The sequence below is a fragment of the Dermacentor andersoni genome, chromosome 3 (genome assembly GCF_023375885.2).
Source record: "Dermacentor andersoni chromosome 3, qqDerAnde1_hic_scaffold, whole genome shotgun sequence".
Taxonomy (NCBI): Eukaryota; Metazoa; Arthropoda; class Arachnida; order Ixodida; family Ixodidae; genus Dermacentor; species Dermacentor andersoni.
The window spans coordinates 130,311,185-130,334,944 of NC_092816.1; the positions used below are offsets into that span (position 1 = coordinate 130,311,185).

General features: G+C 46.2%; 1 protein-coding gene across 1 annotated transcript in view; it reads left to right on the top strand.

Annotated features, from left to right (window-relative positions):
- The window catches only part of LOC126525226 (uncharacterized), a 56,822-nt gene extending 33,897 nt beyond the window's left edge, over positions 1-22,925 (top strand). The window contains exon 3 of the mRNA XM_072286899.1: positions 22,537-22,925. The gene's annotated coding sequence lies outside the window, so the exon portion shown is untranslated. The remainder of the gene's footprint in view (positions 1-22,536) is intronic.
- The last annotated feature ends 835 nt before the right edge of the window (positions 22,926-23,760 follow it).

Consider the following 23,760-nt stretch of genomic DNA (forward strand, 5'->3'; position numbering starts at 1 on the left):
TAATCGTCAGTGAAGAAAGCGCACAAATTATCTCTCAACACCTTTACAGCCTGGTTGTAAAGATGCTTTCCAAGAATTAATGGCTGCTGAATGACAAGTTTTGCAAAAGCGCTAAGTAAGTCGTTGTTAAAGAAAGAGATCAACAGTTACGAAAAGAAGTCAGAAATAAAGCTGCTGCGGGAGTTGTGCGCCGTAGACAAGCGTAGAAGTATACGATCCAAGAAAAACATTACTGGTAGTAGCATGAAAAATAAAACTGTGACATGGCTACACTGCAAGAAACACTAAATTACGTACAGCCTAAACCACAAATTACGGGTTTTGATGCAACCTTCCGTCGCGAAACCGAAAACGGAGCTTTCATTACGTATTTCGTTTCTGTGCATATCTTCAAAAAATTGTGTCCTGGTTTCGCTTCTAATAATTTGCGATACTTTGTTTAGCAGGTCGAGAATGGTGACCCGACTCTAACAGTCGCTTGTTGAGAAATATTTTGCTAGTTTCGATATTCGAAAATACTGAATAGTAAATTTTCGAATACGAATACAAATAGTCAGTGTGTAATATTCGATTCGTGTTAGGCAACCTTCAATATTCCTACACCCTATACGTGATATGCAATGAACGCCGCCACAGAAGACGCCGTCAAAATCTCTGACGTCACGGCGGCAGCGGGCGGGAAGTTCAAGGCGGCGTTGACGGCCTTTTTCTGTCTTAGCCTTTTTTCTTCTTTATCAATCCATCTCTCATACTAACAGTTTCTTTTTTATGTTGTAGAAAGGTAATTCGCTAATGCAGCTATAATAATTTATGTAAATAGCGTCTCATTAAATCGACCTGCCTTGTCTAGGGGCGCGTTAAACGCAGATACTGCGATATAAGACCCGACGAAATAGTTTCAACGAAATTTCTTTTATTCGATGAAAGGAGGTAGATTCGAGTGACCGCAGCGTATTCTCGATTTATATTGTCGGTTAATAGCAGTGAAAAAGATTACGTGAACTCGAAAAATACAAGACATCCAATCATTGCGTTCACAGGTTTACACTTCAGCATTAAGAACGCGTTTGATAACTGTGTAAATTGCATCTACTCGAAACGCTATAGATAAAAGAAAATTCGTTGCTCGAAACCGTTGTTCTAATTTGGTGACAGTACTTTCTCCAAGATCACGAAATATCTTCATCATAAACTGTTAGATTAGCTTTGGCGCTCCTAGGTGGAAAAAAACATATGAATACAAGATACATTTCAATTATCGGTCCTACCAGGGGGCAAGAGCATTATGCAGGCGTAGTAGATTACTCAAAAAAAAAAAAAGAAAACACCGCGCACTTTACCACAATATATCCGACCCTATCAGTAAGTACAGCGGCTATACAGAAAGTCATTTTGTTTGTTTTTATTTTTCATTTCTTGTGGATGAGGCACTAGACCTTGATAGCTTTAGTTACAGCAGTACGGATTCTCCGCGCAATCAGTCATGGGTCTTGCAAACAGAAGACATCGAGCTACTCTTAACAGAGAGAGGAGGAACGGCAACACGGGTATGAGACGAGGGAAGGAGAGCGAAGGCACGAATGAACAAAACACGATAGTGTGGCCGTTCCCATACAGTCTATCAAAGCGCCATGTCGACACCCACGCACAGTGTCAGTGTCAGATAAACGGAGTGTCAGCTCGGTAAGAATTTGAAGCAGCTGCGCCTTTATGGACACTCGCGCGGATTTCCGTGGAGGGCAACGCCCGAAAATGTTTGTTCCTGTGTGTGGGTTGTCGTGTAGCTGGTGCAAGTTCACTTCGCTGGTTCTAGGGAAAGCGTTCGCAAAGAAAGTGTGCGATCGTTTCGCTACACTGCTGAAATACAGGTAACGTAACAATGCGAAAGTGAGAGCCAGAAATAGCAGTGCTCACTTTGCTAAGAATGAAAGCACAAGAGAAAATTGTCTTGGCGTGTGACGAAGAGGCAGGTCAGAGGCGATACATCTTGACAATGTTCAACAAATACTCTGCAGCCGGAGAAAACGGCCGTGCTGCTTTCTTTTTCTTTGTAATGATTGTGTTGAAGACGCGATCAGCTGGTTGAAACTATACCATTAGTCGGCATGGTTGAACCTCCTCATTTCTTGCAGGGATATTAGTTGCGCCGCAATGCGTTCGAACGTCCACTGTCAAGAGCGGACGTACGCGGTTAGCGCAAAATTTTTTTTTTTTTTCGGGGGATCGTGCAGTCTTTTGTGAACAATAAGTGCCGCTTATATGCGCGCAGAAAGGCTCCGCGCCGTGCTATGCTGTATTTTTCACTCTGTTGTAGAAGGCTTTGAAGATGGATTAGCGTACACGCCTGCTCGGGTTTGCAAGACGGTGTGAGCACCTTCTCCGTTCAGTGCAAGCTACAATGAGCTGCGCAATGTGGAACACACCGTATTGCAAAGCTGGCTGGTTTGAAGCAGCCTTGTGTAGTCGTAGCTGATGCCTACATTGATGCTACCTTGTTTACGAACCTTGCCATGTAGACTAAGCCTATCTTTGATGACATTAGATTGCCACCGTTTTCTAATTTAAAGAAACTAATCATTATCAATCGCCACAATGTAGACAGAGATATAGTGAATAATTTATCACCCAGCAGTAAATTTAAAGAGGAACAATGTGCATAACATGCGCCACGATAGCTAGTTGGAAAATTTCATTTTAAAGGACAGGAATGGTGAGCAAATGATAACGTACATGTTGGCTAGTATTATACACATGTTTGAATTGCCAAAGCAAATTTACTCACGCTCTTCTGTTTCATTACTTTGTGTTTTTTTTTGTCGCTAATTTTTTTGCATTGTAAATCTGTGCTCAAAATATTTCTTACAGCACCTTTTCTAGTGAGTAGGTTGTGAATGCAAGCTATCGCTTAAGCCATCCTGCCACCTCGGCGTTTCAAACAGGGTGTAGGCATCTGTCAAAGACTTCTGCGACTTTTCCTTGGCTCCCATCAGTTGCGTTGCACTTCCTGTGCTGGATGATGCAGGAAAGTGACGCTGACAGGAACTTGATGCAATGAAAGTTGTCCCACGCTCATGAACACACCGCATACGCAACAAGTGTCAACGTCCGCAGTCCGCGCACCTCTCGACTGTCGCCGCACCTCGTAGTGCCTACCTGAATTGCACATCCCTTCTAAAGCGGATGGTTCGCCAAGGCCCTGTTGGCTTTGGTAGCTTAGCGAAGCTGATATGGCAGTCAGGTTATGTGACACGTCATAGTTAAGAATCGACTTTACTTTATTTTTTGTGAGTCGTCGTATTGCATAAGCCGCCCAGTTGCATCGCCCCCTTCAAGCCGACTTATCGCATGTGCAGTCTTGCATTAATAAGTACCGTGACCGGTTTGGACCGGCGCGGCAAAGTCGTGGTCGCCGCGTCAACGACCGACACTAAGTCTTCGCAGCGGGACACTTCCTTTCTTTTTACTGATGTAGGCGTTTTGGAAAGAAATAGCTCCGCAGAGACTACACAGTTCATTTATTTGGTTGAAAAGTTCGATGAACTTAATGGCACAGACACGAACAAACACTGGAGCAGAAGTCATCTGTGGAAATATGTGAGCGGCAGCTTCCTAGTCATTCTGTGTAATACGCTCACATCTCTACTTATTAGCTTAGTTTCTTCTTTTTATTTTCGTTTTGCAAATGCACATCCGTGCTAAAATTAGGCGCGTACGTGAGGTTAATGATCCCTGCTCTGGGCGCGTGCTACTTGCAAACCGCAGGTGGGGCTCCATTTGCGCGAACTTGTGCTCCGGTTACATACGTTGCAGATGGAATGCATGAACATTTTCGCCTATACGTGCCAGAGCCTCCGACGAAGTTCCGTAGGATTGAATATAACATGTGCACGCTTCTTGCTGGAGAATGACCCATGACGCTGAAGTGGGCCCCTCGCTTCGCTGCTAAGAGAGTTAAGACAATTTGTATTTTAAAAAAAAAGTAGTTGTGCAGATCGACAAACCACAGAAAGTCCGACAGATAGGCAATAGAAATACAAGACAAGCGGAGAGACAGGACAGAGCACATTCCTGTCTCTCCACTCTTATCTTACGTTTGCACAGTATATGTCACGTGTTCTGCACGAACGAAGTAGTCCACAGCAGAGTCGTTCTAAAAGCTTCGCAGTCAATGAAAAATTCGCCCCGGCTCCGGGAACTGGACCGAAACTGGTTCGATGGCATCTTCAATCATTTCGAGCAAGCTTGCCCTCCAGCAACAAATCAGAGCCTACGTTCATATATCATCGGTGCCTGTATTGACAAAAAGCTTTCACGCTTTGATTCTTCGTTAGCGAAAATGTGACCCATGCACTCCGGCCCGAGCGAAATTCAGAAAACGTTTCTGTCGTAACTGTTTTTCACCATTGCCTGGGGGCCTCCACTAACCATTCTAGACTAACAGCTCTTTTGTGAATACGGGCTCTGGAGCCGAATTAACAAAGGATTTTCGTCGTCAGTGCTCCTTAATGTTCGCTGGCGGCCTTTGTCAACATCTGCGACAACACTATTAGTTAGCATCTGTTTTTACAAAGGTCTCTTCTAGCGTAAAAGCTCTCAAGAAAATATTCCAGCCAATCCTGGTGTTGCAGTTATTGCTAGAGAAAAGGGCTGGTAAACGGCAGAGGGTGCCTACGAAAGAGAAAGTTTACGAGTTCAGCCTCTGGGCCGGTAATCACATGAGGTTGAGGAGGAAATTCTTTTGTTGAAATGCAGAGATGTCGAAATGCAGACCTTGCACACTGTGTTGGGGTAAGGGTAAGGGAATGAAGAGGGGGTGAAGTATGATGAGAAGAATAGGGATGAAGTGAATGCTGGTCAACACAGCAGCCTTATTTAATCACAATGCTGAGTGCAGTCAAGTGTCGTGTAGCAATTGCACTATGGCCCGGTATTCCCAAAAACTCCTTCCTCTTCGTAAGAGCTTGTGTCAGCCAGTAGCGATGTTGGACACAATATAAGCGATGACAGCCGGCCAATCAGAGACATCGCTTAGAACGAGGACCCAAACAAAAAGAAAATAACTCTTCAAGATTTCTCATAAATTTTAGGTCATATTAGGGGATTTTCTCGCGAACAGTAACTTCATAAGTCCTCTGTGAATATTTGTATATGCGTATTTTAATTTTTATCTATATTCTTGTGATCCATTCGTACGTGTGTCGTCACAACCTGGTGATCTTTAACATGTACCCAATGCGCGGCACATGGGCGTTTTTGGCATTTCGCCCCCATTGAAATGCGGCCTCCGGGGCGGGGATTTGAACCTGCGACCTCGGGCTTACCCGCACAACTCCATACCGCTAAACCACTACGACGAGTCTAAAGACTCTATAACCAAGAACGATCGCTCGTGAAGTTATAATTATAACCAGGGATATGTACCAGGTGGGTTTCCCAACGAGCGTATAGCCTTGCGAAATGTCTTTGTGTTCGGCATAAATGTTCATCGGTCGATGATCTGTTCATTGCAAATCGCTGTTCTCATTCTTATTGCTCACGAGGTTCCCGCGAAGTTCCGCGGTTCTCTCGTTACGGCCAGTTCAGTCAAGGCAAAGACGATCGAAGACTTTGGGTAAAAAATACGGGCCCGTATTCATACAGATGTTTCTTAGCCAATGATCCCCAGCCTCGGATTGAATCCGTGACATCTCTCACACCAGCGGAACGTCATTGCCACTGGCCACTGGTTGAGCAATGGTTCAGCCTCACGCAATGGTGCATACGATGCCACTAAGCGACACGAGAGCTCCGCGTACTTGCCGAAACTGAAACAAAGGACGCGTCCTTTGTGGAAACGGGGCCTGCAGGGAAGAAACGCTGTGTAAAAGGAGGTCGATGGCTTCTATGTCAGCTCACGCGGCTAGAGACCGTTTTGTTTTTTACGAGGAATGTGGGCCCCAAAGAATGAACATCTCCGCGCTCGGAACGTCTCAGTGTGGCGTGAGAAAATATGAAGCACTGCAAAAAACAAGCAACAAAAGTAACACGAAAATGGAGTGGGTTTTTAGCTCCAGTTTCATAAACTTGCCACTTTTTAAGCAACGCATATCTCGTAGCCGCGTGCACATGCAAAGATGTCGTCTTCAGAGGGACCATAATAAGATGCTTCAGAATATAGGGGGTCGAAAATTAGCGGTCGCAACTGTTCGGTTGTAGAAAACAACGCAAAAAGAAATGTACAACACGCAAAGGAAGTACGGAATAACGCAAACTCGCCGTGGGGCTTTCCGTATAAGCAAGGCCACTTGGGGCCGCTACATCTAAAACTCCTTAATAACTACAGTTAGAACGTTTTTTGCTTGGTATTGACATTTAAAACTGGAATATTTACGGTGGAGAAAAACAAGATTCCGAGTGGCAGCTTCCAACAGTGCTGAAAAGTTTCTATTGTACGGTATTTCCCGATGGTGAACACATAGTTACGAGCCTTCTCGTTATCTTGAACGAGTTGTATGAAGCCACAATTGCCGAGGACAGATAATTAGCATATTCCCTGAAAAATTCAGAGAACGCGTGCGCAGTATGCTCTCTCAGCGAACTCATGCCAAAGAGCAGAGAAATCCACATTCTTTGCTCTGCCGCATCACATTTTTTTTTTTCAGCTAAGCCGAATAGAAAGTCCATGTTTACGGTATGTGGTTTCTATGCCACGAATGCACTTCTCTGCGGCTGAAGTAGTACTGCATCGCAAGTTGTGGAAACATCAGCTGACGTGCGACTTTCCCTTCCATGCATAACGTTGCCCCAATACTAACTTCTCGCGTCTCTCTCTTCGGCAGCACTTCATTCACTTCAGCTGACCGTTAGACAAAACATGTCTTCAGAGTTGCTGACACGTGTTGGCATCGTTCTTGTGTTCCAAGCGTTAGCACTGCTGAATTGAAGCTGGGCGACCGAAGAATGTTCATCGAGTTCGCACTTCCTCCGTTCCACCAACTTCTTTTCCTTCACGACAGTCCCACTTTTTATTTATTTTTAGAATTTAGTTTCAATTACATCCTATTACAAGGAAATGTTCATCTTGTTAGCGTTTTTTCGTTCGCCTACAAGTTTTATTTCTGGACGATGCATATCACTGTGGCGCCTAAATTCTGCCAAGAATTCCTGCGTTTTTCAATATGAACTAAACCTACACACGAATGTGCAGCCATTTTTGACCGTTAGTAAAATTCCTAGTGTGGATGAATAATTGTAAGGTTGCGCAGAGGGATAATGCTCGCGCAGACTTTTTTTAAAATATTTTTTTCTGTGAGCTGCCCTCCTGGACAATTCTAGCTCGAAAATTTCAATCGTTAAAGTTGTCGATTGATGATCGCCAGGCCTTTTGTAATGCCCGTTCTAGAGGCTGACTAGTTCTTGCGTTCCAATTTACGATTGGGGCGACTTCGGCGGTTGAACACCCAGCTAATTTGGGAGGAATGTAAAGATACCGCCCCTGGTCTCAAATTGATGCACGCGTTGAAGAGCCCTAGATGACCAAAATTATACCACAGCCTCATGCCCCGCTGCAATGTGTAGCCTAACCAAGAGGGCTCATTTTTACTGACTTCCCTGTGTATGTGCTTGCATCCTTCTCTTTCTCTCTTTTTGAGACGCTGAAATATTCTTGGCGTGAGCCATTCTGCTATTTAACAGTGATCTTGACGCTGTGGTTTGACGCAAAAGAAAATGGTTTTAGTGCTTTTGATTTTCGGTATGATATTACGTGATATGTTATTTCTGAATGAACTGACTATTTGCAACGACAATATAGTTAGTGGGATGAATGAACAAGATTGGGATTGTTAGCATCGCAATTATGTCGACCTGTTCAGTAGTGACGTTGGGAAAGAAGTGCTCACTGTTTCAGGTTCTAGTAATACAGACCAATGTCACCCGACCTCCACTTAGTGAGAAGCGTTACCAAGTACGTACAGATATGTAGCTCGAACCCAGCCCTCTATAAATCATGCGCCTGAAGATTGTGTACGCGAAAAGGCATACGAATGTATTTAAAAGCAAGCCCTGTCTGCAGCTGTGCGCGACTGGGTACACAGAAATCTGCTATGGCTGATTTGACGAGAAGGATACGGCCTACTGCAGAACCATATAAATAAATAAAGACAGCTGTCTCGACCCCGCGCGCTGTCGAAGGTCCCTTCGCTCTCATTCGTGCAGCCTTGCAAAGCACGCAGAGTGGAACGTGCGCAAAAACGAGCGCGAGAACGATTGCTGTCGTAAAAGTTTCGGGATCTCTGTTTGAACAGCGCGTGAAGAGAGTAACATGGCGAGCTGCTTAACCGAGGAGTGTACGCGTCAAGCCAAAATGAATAAGAATTTCAAAGCTCTGGTAAGCGTCCTTCAGTTGTGCCAGCCATGTCAACATTTGCACAGTCGCACTGATCTCTACACATGGCCACATTGCCCGTATATATATATATATATATACGGGCAATATATACGCAGAAATAACATATATATATATATATATATATATATATATATATATATATATATATATATATATATATATATATATATATATATATATATATATATATATATATATATATATATGTTATTTCTGCGTGCTGCTCTATAACGTACGGCTTTGTTCATCGGGCTTTTGTAATATCCTCTGCCGTATATAAAGGACTGCTGCTGGCGATGTGCCGATCGCCCTTCGTTTCGACAATTTCCACGGAAGGAGCGAGCACGTGGATTCACTTTTCCACCTGTCATCCGGTATATCCGAGACTGCTCTACAATAATTCACATACGGTCGTTTCAAGTTATCTCGTACCGGGCCCACTACAGGCGTCACTATCAGCAGTAAGGCAACCGAAACCCTGACAAGTAAGACTGCTTTGTTCTGAAGATGAACCTATCAGCTAACCACAGAGCTAACATTTGCAAGAGCTATGTTTATAAGGCAACGCCTTGCAGATATCAAACGGGCGTCTACTCGGTGAAGAGTCTTGCTCGTAGAACTACCGTGCTGCCTTATCGATAGCTCTTCGTTCCCCCCCCCCCCCCCCCCCTTCTTTTTTGTCACCCTTTGTCGTCTTACTCTTCTTCTGAGCCGTTATCGTGTTTGTACAGTTGCGGCACATACGGTGAGGCTCACAGCCGCGTATGATACAGACGCATCGTCGAGGTTTGCGGCAACAGTTGCAGTGTCGCGGGTACTGCGTGGAATCTGCTATGCTTCGTTTACAAGATGTGTAAGCAAGCATGTCCTTCAAGTTGTAAGGAACACACCACGTAATCGTAAAAATATTGGCCTTACGAATAAGCATCTCAGGTGACCAAAAATGCGTTTATGAAATAAATGTGTGTGATTATTTCGTTTAACCACGCACAGCCTTGGAGATGAAGCACATTGCTGTGTCTGTGCTTCACAGATGAAGCACAGCCGATCATCGAAACACCTCTGATTGGATGATCGGCTTGGTAAACCATAGCGCTGAGAAGATGGCAAATTGCGCTTGCCTGATTGATGAAAGACAGCACAGAAGCTGTGACCGTCATCTGTCTTTGGATAGCTAGCTGCTAGTCCTGCGCCATGCAAGTGCATGATCACTCGGCCCCTCATTGTGTCATGGTCATGATCACTTGGCCGGTCCCTGCGATGATTATGATAATCGTCATTACGATCACTCGACCTGTCACTGCATAATTGTTACCGTTAAATGGTTTTACAGAATACACCAAAGAAAGCCGGTTGTATACCATCATTCGAGCCACGATTTTTTGTTTATAAAAGATTATTCACCTTGCCGACTTCCTCATAACTGCTTTGCAATTGGGACACATGCCACCATTCAGAAATTAGTCGTCGAGCGGCCAATTTTCAGAGCTTGTTTACATTTTCCGTTGTAATACGAATAACCTTGCGGTTCTACATTCGCAGCCAGTTCAGCGCAGAACTCTTTAAAAAATATTGCAAGAACAGTCAGCGTCCGAATTTTTCGACGCAAATCTTTTGAATCCGCTGGTTTATTCGAACCTACCAGCAGCATCGCCAGCCTCTCAGAGCACTTGTCCATAATTACAACAAAAATTTCGGCCTCCGCTCTGGAAACATTTCGTGAAATACTTTGCATCCATTTCATTGTCTGTCGTGCATATAATTCTTGCTTTCACGACCGAGCAGACTGCCTGTTCACAGCATCCAACAGAACAAAGCCTGATGTGTTTATGTACATAGAAAACATCTGGAGTATTCAACCGATGCTTTAGTGTTTTTTTTTTTTTTACAGACCTTTAGGGATTTTTTTTTTCCTGGGGAGGGCTTCAGCTGCAGTGGTTTTCTATTTCTAGGGTGTCCACATGTCTGCATGTGACGCAACTGCCCTTTCGCGCAGTAGTCGCATAGCGAGCAAGGCACGGGCTTCGCGATCGATGGCCACGTGCCCGGTCGTGTGCTGAGCACAGCGCCATCTATCAAAGAGAGCTCGAGCGGTGAGCAAGGCGACGTCAAGTGCGTCGTGTCAAGCGGCCAATTGTCTTCTCGCCCAACGAGCCACACTTCCCGGTGTCGCCCGTCGAGCGCTTCCTGGTTGTCCGCCGCCGCTAGAAACGTGGATCGTTTATTTGTCACTTGCGAATTGGTTATCGTCTCGTCTTTAATATTTTTTTTCTAGTATAGGTCGCACTGTGCGTGTGTCGTTGTAGTCTGTGAGAGCGCAAACTTCTTTCCGCTTAGCTTATCGCTGGAAATTACCTCTTGTCCTCGAGAAAGATACTCCGAGTTGCTCCGCAGTTGATAAACCAATGTAAAGCATGCTTTGCAGCTGTAGTGATAGGCGCATATTATGTAACCGATATCCATGCAGCACGGTCCCTTTCTTGAGCTGAGGGAGGAAATGTGCTACGCGATATCAGTAGGCTCCAAGTGTAAGCAGGCTACAATGTGCGCGCGCGCGTGCGGGCTCGCGAGGTCGTGTTTAATCGACGGTTTCCGGTAGGTATACGAGGCAACACATTGCAACCGGTTCGCCATACTTTGTTCGAGTCCGCTGCAGGCTTTTCCAGGATGGCGAGCGGAGGTGGGTTTTTTAAAGACAGTGCTGGTCTTATATTGTGCATGATGAAGATGTTTTTTTTGGCCGGATTGGCTCCTTTTTTTCCCGATAATTGATTGGCTTCCTCGTTATGTAACCTCTTTTCTGTGCGATGAGCCTCCTACCCGAAGGCCAGCAAAGAACTGGACAGGCCCCGAACCGAACACAGTTGGAATATACCTCGTGGATGTAAAAATGTCCCTCTTCACCCTAAAACCTGTTAAAGGCAGCCTCAGTGTGACCGCTTAGCCCTGAGATGCTTGCACTTGATAAATAAATTCGGCGTGCTGTGGCAAACATTACAAGTAGCACAAAGTACGAAGAGGGATAAGCAGCCGCGGTGAGCATCTTTACCGTAAGCCATTATATGAATTCACTTTGGCCATAGTAGCTCTCAGGTTACCCGCCGCAGTGGCACAGGGGCGGTGGTGCTGCGCTGCTAAGCACGAGGTGGCTGCATCAAATCCCGGTCGCGGTGGCTGCATTTCTACGGGGGCGAAATGCAAAATCGCCCGTGCCCCGTGTGTTGGAGGCACGGTAAAGATTCCCTGTTGGTCGAAATTCATCACTACCTCCTGCCTCATAGTCAAATCGTGGTTTTTGGCACGTAATGCCCCAGTATTTAATTCAGTAGCTCTAAGGTTATGAAGTTCCTATACTAAAACAAAAAATGCTGCGTCTTCCATTTCAGATTATTAAACTCGAGGTTTCATACTAGACCATAATTATACATCAACCGCTGCAGAGCTTGTGGCTATTCGGGAAGCGATTCGCCACATCTGCGGGGAAAGACCTCAAGAGTGGTGCATTTTCACGGACTCAAAACCCGCGCTGCAAATTTTGGGATGCTTCCTGCGCCACACCGCATATCAGGTTCTGGCACTGCAGATCACCGAGCTTCTTTCATGCGCTCAAGAAAAACACCACCGCATAGTGTTCCAATGGATCCCGGGACACTGTGGGCTCAACGGTAATGAGATGGCCGATGCCGCAGCTAGACGCGCCCTCAGCAATGGCCTGCGAACTATAGTGCCATTTTCCAGACCGGACATCACATGCCTCCTGTCGGAATTAATGAGGAGTGCGACGAGAAGATACTGGGCCCAGCCAGACGCTCGTCATGTCCGCCTTAAAAGGCTGGATCCCGATATGAAATTCCCTATTCTGAGTGGAATTCCACGCCCTCACACATGCCTGATACACAGACTGCGATTAGGCGTCGCCTTCACGCGCAAATATTTGCACATTATTGGACGGAAAGACTCCCCGGACTGTTCAGTGTGTGGTGCTGTAGAGACTATAGAACATGTGCTCGTGATGTGCCCTGAGTATGCGCGCGAAAGATTGACAATGGCTGATACATTAAGACATTTACAAAATGGACCACTGTCGGAGGACCTCTTGCTAGGCGCATGACCACAGAGTTGGCAGACGACAGAGACAATGCGTGCACTTTTACGTTTCCTAGGTGACACGGGCCTGGACTCACGCCTGTGATACCAGTTGTGTAATGTATCCTTCACTTCGTTCCTTCGTTCCTCCCATTATCATCCCCCATTGTGACCCTTTTTCTTCCCCTCTTCCCCTTCCCTTACGTAGAGTAGCAGGCCAGATGCTCCATTATCTGGCCGACCTCTCTACATTTTCCAATCATTAAAATACTTCTTCTATTAAAATCGCATTCCGACGCCTTTCGAACGGAAGAAGGAAGACCAGCTTTGGGGGAACACGCTTTAAGAAGCCTACGTATGTTGAAAAACCCCGGACTACTCTCGTAATTAGAAATTTTTAACACGTCCATATAGCGTGTTAGTCTTCACAGCACACGTGGTTACCGGAGACGCCAGGGTTAACGGAAATGACCTGGTGGCCGTGCCCTTTATAACGGGCAAGTGGTGTTCGAACGCACCGCACCGCAGCCACGTTGGTGGCGCTATCCTGTGTCGCACTTTAGCCAGAGAGGACGCACAGTTGTTATTTCATCAGCCGACGAAGTGGGAAAACCACATCTAATTGAAATGTAGAAGTAAGAAAAACTAAAATTACACGAAAAGACGACTTGCCGCTCCCACCCGTGGTAAGCTGTATTTTTCCTAAACATTCATTTTCATTTCCCACTCAATTTCTTCTACCTTTCAACTTAACAAACGATCTCCCGTATGCTTCCTCTGGCGTCATCGCTGTTTTCTTCGTGTATTGTACTAGCTAATTCGAATAATTTTTCCGCCCCGCACTGATCTCACCCACGGATCGAAAGATTTCTCCAAGTGAGGTGTAGAAACAAAGCCACGCCATCGCTGGCTCACAGCGTCCAACCAGACCGGCCCACGGTCTCGCCTGGTCGAGCAAGACGGCCCCGTACGTGATCTCTCGCATGGGACGTTGCGCTCTGCTCGGGGAGCGTGCACGCCTGCCGGTCCCTGTACGGGTCTCGCCGGTCGATACGTGGCTCGGTCCGCGCCCAGCCTCGCCGTAAAGGGCAAATGCCAGGAGCAGCTACGTGCCTACTTTCACAATTGAAGGCGATATGAACACTTATCTCGCCTAATACAGAGCTACGCCAAGTGCCATCGTATAAAATCTCTTGCAGCGTTATTCGCGGACGTCAGTAGCCAGAATAATCGTGCATAAACCCTCCTACGTGGAAATAAAAATGCAGAGGGTCGCTCTGCTTCAAAAAGGCGCTCCGTGAGGCTGCACACCGCGTATGTTTAACACATCCACGTCTTCGTGCGGACATGCAGGGGAACGCGTCCGTTTCCGCGAAGTAGCAGAACAGGAACTTCAACGAATGTGTTTTCATGTGTCAAAGCAACGCCAGAGGCTGTAAAACAAACGCACACCGTAGAGAGCGTATGTAACTGGTTAACTTCGTCCGCCTCAAATACACGTAGAGGTTCTCTTTATCATCGTTTCTGAAATTTGTTTTGCTGCCAGACACTTTAAGCACAACCTTTCTCGTACGGCCTTCCTAGTAGAGATCACGTGTAGCGAAAAGTATAGTACGTGAAACTGCGTCAGTTGTCGCATTGCTAACCTACATGCAACAGGATAAGTAGCCCGCTTAGAGATACATTCATGTGAGCTTACCAGACATGTAACGTCGGGGGCGTCAATAGGAATGCCTAATGCTGGACTCTGTTCCAATGCTCGAGCAATAGGCTAGAGAGAGTTAGTTTCACGTGCGTAGGAGCTTTGCATACATAATGATCTTGCGAGATATAAGTGGACATGGCCACAATGTAGCGAACGTTCTCGCGTCTCACGTGCGCACGATAAGTGTGTACGCCTGCATTGCGCGCCCTATACGTACGTAAGTGTGTCTACGTGCGTCTCACGTGAGAAAGAGACTGCGTCATCACCTTAGTCATAAAGAGGGCGTCCATTTCGTGCCACAAGAGTGCTCATAGGAAGCGATGATCACAAAAGAAAGCCGCGAGGTATTTCGTTCGTTTAAAGAAAACATGGCGCGATTACGGCTCAGTTTTCAAGAGCTCGGATGCGGTACACGTCTACCGACAGAGAGCGCAACTCGGCTTGCGCAACTCTTCGACATTGCCGGGCCTGCTGTTTGCGTACGACATCGTGCTGCTCGCCGAGAGTGTAGAGCACGTGCAGAGGTTGCTTACTTTGGCTGCTGTCCACCTCTCTCGGCTGGGCCTTGAGTTCAATGCCAAGAAATCTGCGGTGCTGCAGTTTTGCTGCTCTCAAGATGACACACTCCTTATTGTTCCCCATGGCGCTAGCCTGCCATGGTCAACAGAATACCGTTACCTTTGTGTAACGTTTAATACATCAGAAAATGTTGTTTAGGAACACGAGGACTAGGTGAAACGGGCTGCTCAGAGAGCATTCAGTTTGCTGCGCAGACGATGCATGAGGGTTGGCCTTATGAGGGTTTGCCGCATGTATGGAACGTAAGCAGCGCGAAGTTTGAGTTGCCATGGGCGCGTTGCTGTCGAGGCGATTCAGGGCGACATCGGCTGGTGTTCTTTCGAGGCTAGAGAAGCAACGAGCAAGATTACATTAGACGGTCGTCTAAGACTGATGAACGACGAGAAGTGGGCCCAACGGTTGTTTAGATATCTATATTTTAAGGGTACAAAAATACAGTGGAGTAGATGCCTCTACACTCTTCAGCAAAAGTTTGGCTTCTTCGTTCGCCCTCTGCAGGGAGACAGCGAGCGCAAGTGAGCGAAAGCAGTGAGGGCTCGTGTTAGGGGAAGAGGAGACCGCGTTATGGTAGTCCGCCATGCTCTTTAAACGAACGCTACAATTTTACAGGACCCACAGAACAACAATTGCACAAGAAACACCACATGACAACAACAATGGAAGTGGCCTTCTCTTTGAAGCTCGCGCAGGAGCATTTCGCACTGTTGTGTATTGACGGCGCTAGGACCCTGAACCAGAAGTGGTGGTTGCGAAGTGCCGGGCGGTGGGAGAAGACAGAGTGCGCGGATCACCTAGTCACAGGCTTCGGAAGCCTCCCACCGAGCCACACAGAGGGCACCACCTTACACCTGGCGCTGGGATATTCCATTGCCGTGGGAGCAACTGCCCGTGAAGAAACCGACGGTAGGCTGTACGCGCTCGCAATGGCAGTATCCACCACGAAGAGAAGGCTGCATGAGTGGTTGAGGCTAACGAACGGAGGACCATGAACTGCAGACCGTGCTGTCGAGTGAGACAATTTACATGTTTGCTATTCTTTTCCTGTTTTGTTTGCTTCTTTTGTTTTTTCACACTGCTATTTTATTAATATAATTATTGTTATTACGGCTAGGGCGCAACGCTAGCGTTCGCCTATTCTTAAAGGCAAAGCCACATCAACATCAGGCAACCACTGCTTGTGAGACATCAATGTGAGACATCGTTCTGGTGTGCGAGGGGGTGTAATGCACGTACAATTCTCCTGTTTGCGCGTGCAAAGCTCTTGGGCACGTGCAACCAGCACGTGCCGCTTGCTTACCTGCAATCAGCAGAGCATCGTTTGTAAGCGCCCATTTCTCCTTTCGCAATACCGCTATGTTTACCCACCCTGATACATTCGCGCTTCGTGTGGTGACAGCGTTCACGGGAAAAACCGGGCGCTCGCTAAGGCGCAGAGCTGCTAATCTTGCTTCATTATTTCGCTTGCCAATATTTCACGCCCCACGCCCGTTATCATTCTAACACGACCTAGCATTCACTGTTGCCTCGTTTTCCCAAGAATTTCGCAACACGATTGCCTTTCTTTCTTTCTTGCCCCGCCCATCGTTCAATAAAACAATCCTCATTTTTCCTTGTCAAGATTAGTCCGGCATATTTTTGTCGTGAGGACATCTTCGTACATTGACCGCACTATTTGCGCCTCCAAATAAAAAGAAAGAATATTCTAGGCTTCAACCTTTCAAAAGCGAGCAGTTGGTCACGAGGGATAGTGACCACATTTTAAGCTTACTAAGAATTTCCACAATGTGGCACTATTTAACGCGCAGTTAAGTGTTAAGTACATGATCGTTCATGCATTTCGACCCAATCTAATGTATCCGATTCTCCTACGATGAAGGAGGAAACTGATTTTTCTTCCCTTTTGAGCAGCGCAGGCAAGCGACAATTCGGAGCTCACAGCCGAACAAAATGAGCCAGGAAAATTCCATCTTGTTGCGAAATACTAGCGCAAAAAAAAAAAAAAAAAATCAACAGTAAGGACAATATCTTTTCGTAAGTTCTTGATATTAAAAATGCAGGGTACTGCATTTTTAATGCAGTAACCTGAATTATAAGGCTATGAAAGAAACGAATGTAGACGTACAGATTTATTTCTACGCAACGTCTTTGGTAAATCTATAGAGTACCGTTTTCAGGCTTTTTCCACAAATGCATTCTCCATGGACATCGGGCGCGTTCTCCACGTCGTGTACCACGAGCCAGAGCATTCGCGCATGTCCCCAGTTTCTTTTGGACCACAGACGCACGAATGAAGCGGTCGAATAGTGGCCAGCGTTCGCAACGTCTTTCTCGTCATACTTCTTTGTATACATACACCTCTCCTTTCGATTCCGCGCTTGACAAACATCAAACATCGCCTTATAGTCCTCATGACAGCGCTGCGTCGAGGTCCCACACTGAGCACGCGCAAGAACTGCCTCCTATATTTCGACAAAACCTTGCGAGTGATCTGGCGCAGAAATGTAAACATTGCGTGCAAATGCGCGTTGCGTTGGATTACAGTAAAGGCAATTGCACAGATCGCGTTTAGTTCCGTAGCATTTCAGCATTTAAGCTCAGATTAAGAGAAGATGTGGAGTTCGGCGGTCATGGCAGGCGTAGAGTCGATCAGCAGTAATCAGGGCTCCAATATGGCTGCCAAGACAAGGATAACGTTGATTACGGAATACAGTGGCCTTATGACACTAGAATAAGTTGCAGGTGTATGATATCGGCCGCTGCAAAGCAGGGATAATTGCAGGTCGCAGGGAGGGGCCTTGGTCCTGCACTGGAAATAAAATAGGCTGCTGCTGCTGCTGCTTCTATTCTGCTATTGATGGTGATGGTAATGATTAGCACTAACCAGCACTATGCGATGAGCGCAGAAAGCGCGCGCGTAGCTCTGCCTACCCGGCGTGTGGAAACCGCGTCTTGAGTGGGCAAGATGGCGAGAAATGCGGTTGCTATTTTTAGACACCCGCGCTCTCTCCTTTTCCTTGGCTTCCGCCACTGACCGTGGAGTTTGGCCGCACGAGTTCCCCTCAGTTGCATGCCACGACGGCCTCGGCGGGTCCAAACGAATAGATAAGCTCCTCCCTCTCCTCGAAAGCGCACGAATTACTACTTGTTCTCTCGTATTTTTCGTCCGTTTCTCTTTGCTTCTTTTCTTTTTGTCCGTACTTTTATTCGGGTTTCACATGTTTTCAAAGCTGGACGGCGCCCTGTGCATCTACTTGCGGTTCTTTTTATTCTGGCATCCTTAGGGGTCTCTGACTTATCGGACCTCTCAGTCGAGGCTGCAGCATGCCAGGGTGCACTGACGAGACACGTGGAGCTTTTAATCGCGTACGGGGAGCAAACACGAAGCCGACGTGATAGCGAATATCCTGCCTTAACTAGTGCATGTTGTTTGTGCTGCCGAGTCTGCGCCTGAGCGGTGAATGCGAGAGAGAGCATTCACATTTCCCCGTAGTTACCGACAGATAAAAAGAAAGTCGCGTTTTACATTAAATATATTAGCGTATTACGTGTAGTTACGCCCTCGCGCATGAAGGCGCGCACACACACACACACGCACACACACACGCACACACACACGCACACACACACACTTAAATATGAACCTAGCCTAGGTTCACAGTTGCGCACATATGCGGGCACCTATACCTAAGGACGAGCAACTACCTTTCCGCGTACAATCTTGCATAAGGAAGTGGCAACGAAATCTGCGAGTGCTGGGGAGAGCTTTCTGCCGGATGATTACAGAGCACGCCGAGCGTTTCCCGGCAATGGCTTGCATTACGAACAGGAAGTGATGGTACATCCTGTTTCTTCAGCATCTCGCTTGTCGCACCTGTGTGTCCAGGACGCGTAATTTGTTCGCAAATAATGAATTGTTGCCCGATATGTGAAAGGCTGATGACGCTCATAATGATGAATACTGAAATACTGCATGCTCATTCATAGGTTAAAACTACAGGGAAAATACAATCAATGTTTGTCTATTTTACTATGTTCCGCATGCGCACAGAAAGCTGCTCGCACCGTGCGAATTTTCATACAAACAAGTGAAGCTACAAGCCCAGCACTCAGCCGATGCAAAGTGCAGAGAGGAGACAAAAGCAGTAGATAAACGTAAGCGAAGACGGCGCTCGTCTTCGTTTACGTTTCGCAATTGTTTTTCTTTTTCCCGCGCTGGGACTTCGCATCATGAGTCACCAAGTAGCGCGGTCACGTGCTTCCAAAGCTGATCGCACACTTCACTTTGCTAAGTTGTCTACCATTTACTTTGAAAAAAGGTATGTTTGCCGCTATAGCCAACAGCGAAGTTGCGAAGCACAATGTTTTATCGGTTTCAACATTTTAGAAAATTCAAATCTCTTGTGTTTGTATAAATCTTCGCGTCCGCCGTTGCAAATGCCTGAATATACTACAAACAAATATTCGACGTATCCCTAGTACATGTGGAAATTAGTGTTCAGCGAAGCTTTGTTGGACGTTCTCACAATTATTGCGCTAATGTTGTGCTAATTATGCAAATACAGTATTCGTACGTATGTAAATCGGCGAGGAAAATGTACAATTGAAGCCAACGTTTCGATATCGGTTCAGCATCCGTTTAAGCATGACACAAAAGCTCGTCTAATTTATTAGATGCAACCACACGTGTCTCTTGGTCTCTTAGACTGTGCATTACTGCACTCACTCACGAAACAGTTCCCGCACGTTACGGGCAGCAAAAAAAGAATCCAGCGACAACTAAGCACATCTTATGAGTTGTGAACCTTTCCCAAAGCGTTGATGTCCAATTGAACGCCACTCAGCTAGGAATGTTCTTCGAGTTAAGAACTCGCGGGCAGCGGGCACGTTGAGACGAAGGGCGCGTTTGAACGCGACAGCGTCAAGGGCCCCGTAACGCTGAAAATCCGGCGTCGGTGCGCCGCTTCGACCGTTGTTCAAAAATCATTCCGAACCATGCAAACCCAACCAAGCGCACCCAACCACGCAGACCATACGTATCCCCAAAGAGGTTATTAAACCAATTTAATTTCTCATACGTCAGAAAAATCGTAAACTGCGACTTACACACAACCTACAGGGATGACAGCGTGTGACCGTAATTTGAATATACGAGAAAACATAATTCTGTTACGCCGAAACTCAAACAAACCCATTTTGGAACTTTTCTACCAGTCGTAGACCGGCCACGGCGTTCGTGATTTGGGCGCACCGGCATGCGCAAATCTTGGAGGCTCCATGATTCCTTACAACTCCTCCAGATGGCGCCCGCCTCCGGCGCATCGCGGCCAACGCAAGAGGTCGTGCTTCTCCCAAAAACCTCGCCTTCGTGCATGTTTACCGGGAAACGCTGGCGCCCACGCCAGCGTTTCCCGGTAAACATTACGGCTCCATAAGCTGCAGTTGCCGAGAAGCGTGAAGAGCAGTCATAGATCTTTGAATGCTATCGCGTTCCTCTCTTAAAGGTCAAGCTTAAGCTTCCCCAGAATTGTCCTTACGGAGGTGCAGTTAGAACGCAGGCGAGAGCTTGCGCGGACAAGGAACGCACTTATAACGCAGGCTTCCGAGAGCGAGAGCAATGATAAGGCGGCGATGCCCTCTGCTCTCACACAGCACCTGGCGCGATATCGTTGCAGCAGGTGTACCCTTTTGCTCAATCGGGTCGAAGCGCGCTCGTGACCTGGCTTCGCAGACAATGAGAATTTACCTGCCGTTTCGCTGCTACAGACGACAGAGGCGGGCTTTCTCGCTCAGTGGACCATTTGACGATTTGATGCGTGCGCATCAAAAACGTCAGCGTTTGTCAGGTTCGTAACAGAACCAGTCTGTTCTTGGTGTTGTTCCTGACTTGGCACAGCGGCGACAAAGTAGCGCGCGCGTCCAGAAATACGACGCGCAATGAAAAACGTTCAACGTCCGGAACCCCCTTGTGAACACGTGGTCAATCGCGCCATCAGTTCTCCATGTGGGCAGTGATTGCTGGCTTCATTGACAGCTTATCACTAGTACACCGAATACATCTTCCGTAAGTGTCGATAACCAACAGACGTCAGGTTCTCGCAGGCCGACAATAAAATCTAGAGCGAACACCAAAGGCGTCTAATTTGCTTGAATGAAGGCGGCATGGAAGCTTAAGTAAGCGATATGCAGGGTGATCATTTTTAAATTTCCCAGAAAACAAATTGACACATATTGTAATTTACGAAATATAGCCGGTGAGTTTTCAAGATGTATCCACATAAAATGAGTCTGAAGTATCACGTCAGTTTCGATGTGTTGTTTTCGAGTGTGGTATGAAATACATGGGCGTTCTAGTTATTTTTACGGTTCTATGTATAAAAGAGCGTTTTTCTTAAAGTAAGTGCAACAACAGTGCATTCTTACCATCTCACAACTGGTGTCACTCTGGAAATTAATTCCAAGTGGATACGACATGCAAACTCGCCGCCTATAATTCGTAAATTGCAATATTTGCCCTAAAGTAGTTATTTAGAAGTTAACGTGTCAATGTTTAAACATTATTTGATTATGTGTTTTCATTTCTCGTGCATGTCCGCCTATCTGAGCAATACAGCTCGTGGACTAGTATTGTGTCATCTGCAACAGGCGATTTTTCTTTTAAATGCTGGAAATCTCGACAACGATCATCCCGTATATACTATGTCGTTATGTGCAGCATTCCTCAATAACGCCCCGCAAAACATTGAGCGTCTGCGTATATTCTTGTATATTTATGACCACCTTTAATTATTTACGGAGCACTATTGTTTATATTTCTCTTATTGTTTGTGCGTACTTATGTATCTGTGCCTTCTTGCACTCTTGTGCAGAGCTTTACATGCGTTTGTGCGCTGTGACGGTATTGTGTTTTGCTCGCACCAGGTCATGAGGTTGATTCCAAGCCACGGCGGGCGCATCGCGATGGAGGCGGAATGGAAAAACGCTCATGGGCTTAGATTTATGCGCACCTGAAATAACTCCGGATGGTCAAAATCGATCCGCGCCTACAACCAACCCCCCTCCCCACCTACTGGTTATTCTTTTTTACTGCGGTGTCCCCCACGTACCACATGATCGGTTTTCTTTTTTTGGTTCAGTGCATTTTCATGTTTCTTTCAATTTTAATTTTTATCACGTAATGAGGATTAGAGGAAATCAGCTAAATGTGCCAACCCCTCCTTTAAATTTTTGTCACCGGAAAAGCACCGGTTAATCGCAACAGCAAACAGAACATTAGCAAAGGCGGCTGACCAATCATCGACAGTCCTTACGAGGCATAAACGTTTGTAAAATCAGCCCGTGGTTGTTGTGACGCTGCAGATAATACTTTATGCGCGCTATACAGGGTGCAAAATGATCATTTAAACAAGGAAGAATAGTGGGCTCGCCATCCCTGATGTTGCTTCCTCAATTAGGCAAAATGGTAACTTCTTTTTAATATTATTAGACGACGACCATTATCGAACGGGACAGTTGGAATGCTAAACTAACTCTCAAGAGTAGGTGCAACCAAGGTAACGAGCAGTCTCATCGTCGTAACACGACACATGCATTGCAGTAAGGTTCTGTCTGTGCAGTGACGTGTAAATAGAGATCCTTATAATTCGTAACAATTGAAATAAACTTACATTCTTCACCTGCTTACAAAGGCAGTTAGCATCAGACGCTGGTGCGTCGTATTCTGGCCACAAGCGACATATAAGCTACAATGGTTCTTATGTGTTTTCTATGCTTGACGCAGGACCTTCAACGGACCACGCGCCACCTGTAGTCGGACCCCTTGGCGCACGCACGGACCAGGCCCTTCGTAGTCGGCCTCATCGAAGCTCGAAGCCAAAGCGTCATTGAGTCCAAAGCGTTCATTGATCTGCTAATACTTTTGTCCTACGGTGTAAATAATTCAGCTTCCATATTACACGTGCTTCCAGAAACTCGAGATATTTTTCCCCTCATTTTTTTTTCAGCGTTCGATTACTTTGTAGTAGTAACTGTGATGGTGATAGAGAATACCTGGCTGTCACGTAGCCTCTGCTTATTTATAAGGACTTTCTTTTTCGCCAATTTAGGAAATAACCATGTTCACACCGGTACACTTTGTACTTCCGGGCATTAAAGGGCTATGGAAAAGTACGGAGTATCGACATCATTTCTTCCAACTCCCCCACATTGCAGCAGCGGTAGCTGCGCAGCTCCTGATAGTGGGAAACGCAAAAACAAGATTGAAAAAAATTTTTTTTGTCATACCAGTGAGGGTTGCGCTTCTGTCGGTGGCGCGCAAAGACGATTTTGTACGTGGCAAACCAAAGTTTATGCTTACAGTTTCCTTACGATTGAGTTAGCGACGTAGCAGAATGTGTATGCTAAACTACTAGGAAACACATCTATATACTGTACATTAATACTAGAGGAGAAATCATTTGAAATCTCCGCGACGCGACTCCGCGAATGACCTTGCTTGAGCAAACGATTCGGCTTACTTCGTGGCTGCTGGTCAGTCATCTTTAACTAATTAGTCCGTAATCAAGAAATACGGATTCCTTATGTAGTTCGACTGATCTGATGCCACAGTGTTCACCGTGGCCTTCAATATTCGAAATTCCCCGCTATCACACAAGCAGGGATACAGGTAACTGCCATCAACGAACTACTGTATTATTCAGTATTACTGAATTACTGAATTAATTAATGTAACTGTCGGTATCATTGGTGATGCTTGATATTCCTTTTTGTTAGCTAGACAGAAATCAAAATGAAAGTTCTCAATCGCCAGCAGCACGGAGAGACAAAGTGTATCCATACGGATTTCCCAGAAAGAAAGCTGGCCCGGGGACCAAAGCCTTCCTGGGCCGGTCTTTCTATGCTAATTGAGCTGACCTGAAGGCACTGAGAATGGCAGAGCAGTTCTACGGAAGGACGTGAGGGGAAAGAAGATTCCTAGAAGGGAAGAATATAATTTTCGCCTCTA